This window comes from Bos indicus x Bos taurus, chromosome 7 (assembly GCF_003369695.1).
Source record: "Bos indicus x Bos taurus breed Angus x Brahman F1 hybrid chromosome 7, Bos_hybrid_MaternalHap_v2.0, whole genome shotgun sequence".
Lineage (NCBI taxonomy): Eukaryota > Metazoa > Chordata > Mammalia > Artiodactyla > Bovidae > Bos > Bos indicus x Bos taurus.
Window position 1 is genome coordinate 25,083,858 of NC_040082.1, and position 9,779 is coordinate 25,093,636.

A 9,779-nucleotide genomic window follows, 5' to 3' on the forward strand; every position below is an offset into this window, starting at 1 on the left:
TTCTACCATTAGGATGGCATCATCTGTATATCTGAGGTTGTTGCTATTTCTCCTGGCAGTCTTGATCCCAGCTTGTGATTCATCCAGCCTGATATTTTGCATGAGGTACTCTGGATAGAAGCTAAGCAAGCAGGGTGACAATATGCAGCCTTGATGTATTCCTTTCCCAATTTGGAACCAGTCTGTTGTTTTATGTCTCGTTTTAACTGTTGCTTCTTGACCTGCATACAGATTTTTCAGGAGACAGGTAAGGTGTAGGTGTTCTGATATTCCCATATCTTTGAGAATTTCCCACTGTTTATTGTGATCCACACAGTCAGAGACTTTAGTGAAGTCAGTGAAGGAGAAGTAGATGTTTTTCTGGACTTCTCTTGCTTTTCCTATGATCCAACGAATGTTGGCAATTTGATCCCTGGTTCTTCTGCCTTTTATAAATTCAGTTTGTACTTCTGTCTTATTTCATGTTTTGTTAAAGCCAAACTTGAAGGATTTTGGCCATTACCTTCCTAGCATGTGAAACGACCACAGTTGTATTGCCATTTGAACATTCTTTGATGTTACCTTTCTTTGGGATTGGAATGAAAACTGACCTTTTCCAGTCCAGTGGCCATTGCTTACTTTTCCAGATTTTATTTTATTTATTTATTTTTTCTCTAATTTTATTTTATTTTTAAACTTTACATAATTGTATTAGTTTTGCCAAATATCAAAATGAATCCACCACAGGTATACATGTGCTCCCCATCCCGAACCCTCCTCCCTCCTCCCTCCCCATACCATCCCTCTGGGCCGTCCCAGTGCACCAGCCCCAAGCATCCAGCATCATGCATCGAACCTGGACTGGCAACTCGTTTCCTACATGATATTTTACATGTTTCATTGCCATTCTCCCAAATCTTCCCACCCTCTCCCTCTCCCACAGAGTCCATAAGACTGTTCTATACATCAGTGTCTTCCAGATTTTATTAGCATATTGAGTGAAGCACTTTAACGGCATCATCTTTCAGGATTTTATATAGCTCAACTGGAATTCCACCACCTCCACTGCTACTTGCACCATACTGCTATACAAAGAAAGGTGCTGGCCACTGGCAGAGACAAAGAGTCTTACTTGGACTACTTAAAAAGGAAGATGGCTTGGTAATAGCAACAGAGTCATTTAGACAATAGGAAAAATCCCAGATATCAGTAATTTTTTTTTTCCTCTCCTGTACCAAGAGAAGTTAATTCAGCATCAGTTTTTCTAGGACTAAAAGTCTCTCACCTGTCTTTTTAATTCCCATTTCTTCCAGACATCTTCTGTATCTCACCTTGCCACAAGTATTACTCTATCTTTATTTTCTTGACTTTGGTATTCATTCTCCAAATCTATGGTATAAACCTGTTCAGATGACAGATGCCTGAGAAACACTGTGCATTTTACAGATCAGCACAATGCATTTATTTATTGTCATTTTAATATAATCTTTCAAACTTAAAACCATATTATCTAGAGAAAATTTGATTATATATGTAGGCAATTAAAATTTAAAAGAAGTCTTTTATATTACTTAGATACAAACATTTGTTTATGGAAATTCTTGGAATTTTCTTGTTTTAAATTGCCAGACCTTTTTGCAAACAAGTGATAACTTGTGTCAAATACTCCAAAGGCATCTAAGAAAAAAAATTAAAATTAGTATCATTGTTAATTAGAACCATAATTTGCTTAGCCTCTTGATGAAAGTGAAAGAGGAGAGTGAAAAAGTTGGCTTAAAGCTCAACATCCGGAAAACAAAGATCATGTCATCCGGTCCCATCACTTCATGGGAAATAGATGGGGAAACAGTGGAAACAGTGGCAGATTTTATTTTGGGGGGCTCCAAAATCACTGCAGATGGTGACTGCAGCCATGAAATTAAAAGACACTTACTCCTTGGAAGGAAAGTTATGACCAACCTAGATAACATATTCAAAAGCAGAGACATTACTTTGTCGACAAAGGTCTGTCTAGTCAAGGCTATGGTTTTTCCAGTGGTCATGTATGGATGTGAGAGTTGGACTATAAAGAAAGCTGAACAGAGAAGACTTGATGCTTTTGAACTGTGGTGTTGGAGAAGACTCTTGAGAGTCCCTTGGACTGCAAAGAGATCCAACCAGTCCATCCTAAAGGAGAACAGTCTTGAGTGTTCATTGGTAAGATTGATGTTGAAGCTGAAACTCCAATACTCTGGCCACCTGATGCAAAGAGCCGACTCATTGGAAAAGACCCTGATGCTGGGAAAGATTGAAGGCAGGAGAGAGAAGAAGGGGATGGTAGAAGATGAGATGGTTTGTTGGCATCACTGACTCAATGGACATGAGTTTGGGTAAACTCTGGGAGTTGGTGATGGACAGGGAAGCCTGATGTGCACAGTCCATGGGGTTGCAAAGAGTCAGATGTGATTGAGTGACTGAACTGAATTCAACTGAAAATTTTGATATTAACCCTAATTTCAATTATAACTATTGGAATATGTTTCCCCTTGTGGAATATACCTGTTGCATTGGAGGAAAACCAGCTAATCACGAACCTGAAAAAGCAGAAACACACAGGTACAACTCTTCTTACTCTTTGATTGCTTAATTTTATAAATTGCTATTTTATCTTTATTTCCATTGCTGCTCAGTAACATGAAAGATAAATCATTTTTGTTGCTGCTGTTTCTTTACCCTTTCTCAGAGTCTCAAAATCTGGTTTTGAATTTGTCTACTAAAAATACTCTCAAGGTAGCAAATAATACCATAACAAATTCAATGACCATCTTATTCAGCATTATACTCAAATTCTATGTAACATTTTGTCTTGTTGGATGCAAACTCTTAAGTCTCCTCATATTTCACATTCTTTTCAGTCCTCAGGTCCTGCTGTTTCTATTTCCATGTTGGATAAATTTCTTCTTTTAGAATCCCAAGACCTAAAATTAGCTTCTTTACTGACTTGCAGCCTCCACTTTGTTCTCACAGCATATTAAAAATCTAAAGACAGTCTCTTTAACAAGTGGTGCTGGAAAAACTGGTCAACTACAAAGAATGAAACTAGAACGCTTTCTAATACCATACACAAAATAAACTCAAAATGGATTAAAGACCTAAATATAAGACCAGAAACTTTAAAACTCTTAGAGGAAAACAGGCAGAACACTCTCTGACATAAATCACAGCAAGATCCTCTATGAACCACCTCCCAGAGTAATGGAAATAAAAACAAAAATAAACAAGTGGGACTGAATTAAACTTAAAAGGTTTTGCACAATGATGGAAACTCTAAGCAAGGTGAAAAGACAACCCTCAAAATGGGATAAAATAATAGTAAAAGAAAAAACTGACAGAATTAATCTCCAAAATATACAAGCAGCTCATGCAGCTTAATACCAGATATAAAGGAACAACCCAATCAAAAGTGGGCAAAAGACCTAACAGACATTTCTCCAATGAGACATATAGATGGCTAATAAACACATGAAAAGATGCTCAACTTTGCCCCTTATTAGAGAATTGCATATCAAACTCACAATGAGCTATTATCTCACACTGGTCAGAATGGCCATCATCAAAAATTCTACAAACAGTAAATGCTGGAGAGGATGTGGACAAAAGGGAAATGTCTTACACTGTTGGTGGGAATGCAAACTGGTATAGCCACTATGGAGAGTAGTGTGGAGATTCCTTAAAAAAACACTTGGAATAGAACTGCCATAGGATGCAGCAATCCCACTGCTGGGCATACATACTGAGGAAACCAGAATTGAAAGATACACATGTACCCCAACATTCTTTGCAGCACTATTGCAATAGCTAGGACATGGAAGCAAGCTAGATGTCCATCAGCAGATGATTGGTAAGGAACTCATGGTATATATACACAATGGATTACTTAGCTATAAAGTGGAATGCACTTGAATCAGTTCTAATGAGGTGGATGAACCTGGAGCCTATTATACAGAGTGAAGTAAGTCAGAAAGAGAAGGACAAATACTGTATGCTGCTGCTGCTGCTGCTGTCGCTTCAGTCGTGTCCGACTCTGTGCAACTCCATAGACGGCAACCCACCAGGCTCCCCCAACCCTGGTGATATATATGGAATTTAGAAAGATGGTACCAATCATCCTACATGTAAGACAGCAAAGGAAACACTGATGTAAAGAACAGACTTTTGGACTCAGCGGGAGAAGGCAAAGGTGGGATGATTTGAGAGAACATCATTGAAATATGTATATTCAGTTCAGTTCAGTTCAGTTCAGTCACTCAGTCGTGTCTGACTCTTCGCGACCTCATGAATCGCAGCACGCCAGGCCTCCCTGTCCATCACCAACTCCCGGAGTTCACTCAGACTCACGTCCATCAAGTCAGTGATGCCATTCAGCCATCTCATCCTCTGTCGTCCCCTTCTCCTCCTGCCCCCAATCCCTCCCAGCATCAGAGTCTTTTCCAATGAGTCAACTCTTCGCATAAGGTGGCCAAAGTACTGGAGTTTCAGCTTCAGCATCATTCCTTCCAAAGAAATCCCAGGGCTGATCTCCTTCAGAATAGACTGGTTGGCTCTCCTTGCAGTTCAAAGGACTCTCAAGAGTCTTCTCCAACATCACAGTTCCAAAGCATCAATTCTTCAGCGCTCAGCCTTCTTCACAGTCCAACTCTCACATCTGTACATGACCACAGGAAAAACCATAGCCTTGATTAGATGGACCTTTGTTGGCAAAGTGATGTCTCTGCTTTTGAATATGCTATCTAGGTTGGACATAACTTTCCTTCCAAGGAGTAAGTATCTTTTAATTTCATGGCTGCAATCACCATCTGCAGTGATTTTGGAGCCCAGAAAAATAAAATCTGACACTGTTTCCACTGTTTCCCCGTCTATTTCCCATGAAGTGATGGGACCGGATGCCATGATCTTCGTTTTCTGAATGTTGAGCTTTAAGCCAATTTTTTCACTCTCCACTTTCACTTTCCTCAAGAGGCTTTTTAGTTCCTCTTACTTTTTGCCATAAGGGTGGTGTCATCTGCATATCTGAGGTTATTGATATTTCTCCCAGCAATCTTACAGATGACTGGTGCAAGTTCGATGAGACAAGCAAGTCACCCAAAGGCTTTGCTGGAACAGCCCAGAGGAGTAGGATGGAGAGGGAGGTGGGATGGCGTTTCTGGACGGGGGAGGACACATGTATAACTATGGCCAATTTGAGTTGATGTAAGGCAAAAATCATCACAATATCATAAAGTAATTATTCTCCATTAAAATTAATTAATTAATTAAAAAAATCTACCCCAAGCTGTAACCTAGTGACAGATAGATTTGGGGATTAGGTCTGGTAGACAGAATGCCTTGAGAACTATGGACTGAAGTCCTGAATATTAACAGGAGGCAGTGACCAAAAGTATCCATAAGAAAAAGAAAGTTAAGAAGGCAAAGTGGTTATCTGAGAAATTACAAATAGCTGAGAAAAGAAGAGAAGCAAAAGGCAAGTGGAAAAGGAAAAGATATACTCAATTGAATGTAGAGTTCCAGAGATTAGCGAGGAGAAATAAGAAAGCCTTCTTAATTGAACAATGCAAAGAAATAGAGGAAAACAATAGAATGGGAAATACTGGCGATCTCTTTTAGAAAATCAGAGATTTCAAGAGAATATTTCATGCAAAGATGAGCATAATAAAGGACAGAAACTGTAAGGACCTAGCAGAAGAAAAAGAGATTAGAAGAGGTGGCAAGAATACACAGAAGAACTGTACACAAATTATCTTAATGGCCTAGATGACCACAGTGGTGTGGTCACTCAATTAGAGACAAACATCGTGGGGTGTGAAGTCAAGTGGACCTTATAAAGCATTAAAATGAACAAACTAGTGGAGGAGACAGAATTCCAGCTGAGTTATTTCAAATCTAAAAAGATGGTGCTGTGAAAGTGCTGCACTCCATGTGTCAGCAAATACGGAAAATACAACAATGGCCACAGGCCTGGAAAAGATGTTTTCATTCTAATCACATAGAAGAATAAAGCCAAAGAATGTTCAAGCTACCATATAATAGCACTCATTGCCCATAGTAACAAAGTTATGCACAAAATCTTTCAAGCCAGGCTTCAGCAGGAGCCCAGGAACCTAGGACTTCCAAGTATACACGCTGAGTTTTGAAGAGGCAGAGGAACCAGAGATCAAATTGCCAACATTTGTTGGATCATGGAGAGAAATCTGTGTGCGAGTTAAGAAGTAACAGTTAGAACTGGACATGGAACAACTGATTGGTTCAAAATTGGGAAAGGCATATGTTAAGGCTGTATATTGTCACCATGCTTATTTGAATTATATACAGAGTACAAATTGGAATCAAGATTGTGGGGTGAAATATCAACAACCTGAGATATGCAGATGATACCACTCTAATGGCAGAAAGCTAAAGGGAACCAAAGAGCCTCTTGATGACTGTGAAAGAGGAGAGTAAAAAAGCTGCCTGAAACTTAACATTACAAAGCCTAAGATCTGGGCATCCTGTCCCATTACTTCAGGGCAAATAGAGTTGGAAAAAGTGGAGGCAGTGACAGATTTTATTTTTGTGAGCTCCAAAATCACCATGGACAGTGACTGCAGCCATTAAATTAAAAGACGCTTGCTCCTTGGAAAGAAAGCTATGAGAAACCTAGACAGTGCATTATTAATACAAAGCAGAGACATCGCTTTGCTGACAATGGTATTGCCAGTAGTCATGTATGATGTTGGGGTTGGACTGTAAAGAAGACCAAGCTCCAAAGAATTGATGCTTTTGAATTATGGTGCTGGAGAAGATTCTTGAGAGTCCTTTGGACTGCAAGGAAATCAAACCAGTCAATCCTAAAAGAAATCAGCCCTCAATATTCACTGAAAGGACTGTTGCTGAAGATGAGTCTCTAATACATTGACCCCCTGATGTGAAGAGCCAACAAATTGGCAAAGACCTCGATGTTAGGAAAGACTGAAGGCAAAGGAGAAGGGGGAGGAAAAGGATGAGATGGTTAGATAGTACATTAACTCAATGGACATGAACTTGAGCAAACTCCAGGAGATAGTGGAGGACAGAGGAACCTGTCATGCTACATTCCATCTGGTCACAAAGAGTCAGACATGACTTGTAACTCAACAACAACAATAACACATATATCCACTCCTCTTTTAGATTCTTTTCCCATATAAGACATTACAGAGTATTGAGTAGTTTCCTGTGCTATACAGCAGATTCTTATCATTTTATCTATTTTATATATCGTCGAGTATAGACATCAATTTGTCTCTCCCTTCTTACCCCTTGGTAATGATAAGTTTCTTGTCTACATCCATGACTCTACTTCTGTTTGCTAAATGTTCATTTGTACCCTTTTTAAGTGAGTCCATATATAAACAATATCATATGATATTTGTCTTCTATCTGACTTAACCTCACTCTGTATGACAACCTTTAGCTCCATCCATGTTGCTGCAAATGGCATTGTTTTGTTCCATTTAGTGGCCAAGTACTGAGTAATATAGGGCATCCCCAGTGGCTCAGCAGTAAAGATTCCATATGCACTGCAGGAGCCACAGTAGACATCGGTTCGACCCTGGGTCGGGAAGATCCCTGGAGGAGGGCATGGCTTACCCACTCTGGTATTCTTGCCTGGAGAATTCTATGGGTGGAGGAGCCAGGTGGGCTACAGTCCATAGGGCCACAAAGAGTTGGACACGACTGAAGTGACTTAGTACATATTCACAATGAGTAATACATACCTCACTGTATATATGTACTCCACTGTATGCATGACCACATCTTGTATATCCATTCCTCTATTGATGGACATTTATGTTCCTTTTATGTTCTGGCTATTGTAAATAATGATGCCATGAACATATGGGTGCATATATCCTTTGAGATTATGGGGTCTCTGGGTATATGACCATGAGTGAGATTGCTGTATCATATGGTAGTTTTTTTTGGGGGGGGGAGGGGGGAGGGGCAGGCAGGGTGTGTGTATGTGTGTTTGATCCACCTTCTAAAATAATGAAAATAAAAACAAAAATAAGATAGATCTAAGTACACTTAAAACCTTTTGCACAACAAAGGAAGCCATAAATAAAACAAAAAACCTTCAGAGTGGGAGAAAATATTTGCAAATGAAGTAACCACCAAGGGATTAATCTCCAAAATATACAAACAGCTCATACAGCTCAATCAAAAAAAAGGAAATAACTCAATCAAAAAGTGGGCATACAATCTAAATAGACATTTCTCCATAGAAGACATACGAATGGTCAAAAAGCACATGAAAACATGATCAACATCACTAATTATAAGATAAGTGCAAATCAAAACTATAGTGAGGTATCACCTCACACCATTCAGAATGGTCCTCATCAAAAAATCTGTAAACAATAAATGCCGGAGAGGGTGCAGAGAAAAGAGAACCCTCCTAAACTGTTAGTGGGAATGAAAATTTATAGAGCCCCTATGGAGAAAAGTATGAAGGTTCTTTAAAAAAAACTAGGAATATAACTACCATGTGACCTAGCAACCCCAATCTTAGGGAGATTTGTAAAAAAGCATTGACAACATCACTCATTATCAGAGAAATGCAAATCAAAATCACAATGAGGTACCATCTCACGCCACTCAGAATGGCTGCTATCAAAAAGTCTACAAACAATAAATCCTGGAGAGCATGCAGAGAAAAGGGAACCCTCTTACACTGTTGGTGGGAATGCAAACTAGTACAGCCACTATGGAGAACAGTGTGGAGATTCCTTTTAAAAGCTGGAAATAGAACTGCCATACGACCCAGCAATCCCACTGCTGGGCATACACACTGAGGAAACCAGAATTGAAAGAGATACGTGTACCCCATTGTTCATCACAGCACTGTTTACAATAGCTAGGACATGGAAGCAACCTAGATGTTCATTGGCAGACGAATGGATAAGAAAGCTGTGGTACATATACACAATGGAAGATTACTCAGTTATTAAAAAGAATGCATTTGAATCAGTTCTAATGAGGTGGATGAAACTGGAGCCTATTATACAGAGTGAAGTAAGCCAGAAAGAAAAACACCAACACAGTTTATCAATGCATATACATGGAATTTAGAAAGATGGTAACGATAACCCTGTATGTGAGACAGCAAAAGAGACACAGATGTAAAGAACAGACTTTTGGACTCTGTGGGAGAAGGCGAGGGTGGGATGATTTGAGAGACTAGTATTGAAACATATATATTACCATATGTGAAACAGATCACCAGTCCAGGTTCCATGCATGAGACAGGGTGCTCAGGGCTGGTGCACTGGGATGACCCTGGGGGATGGGATGGGGAAGGAGGTGAGAGGAGGTTAGGATGGGGAACACATGTACACCCATTGCTGATTCATGTCAATGTATGGCAAAAACCCCTACAATATTGGCATTTTTAACAAGCACCATGGATAATTATGGTTCAGTTAATGTTAGATTCCTAGTAACAGTGGATTAAATAATACAGTGTTAAATTTAAATTAATATATTATTGTTCAAATTAAAAATGAGGCTTTTTTTTCTATAATACATAATAGATTAGGCAATCATTTGAATCATTTATGATAGTTAAATTAACCAGCCAAACATTTAAGTATTTTAACTAGGCAATAGTTAAATAAAATTTTGGAGTCCATTTATTCATGAATAATATTTCTAACTACTTAAATATATCTTTAAATAGTTCACTGAGTATAGACACTAATACAAAACAACAGGTGAAATAACTGAATCAACAAAGTTGATACCTT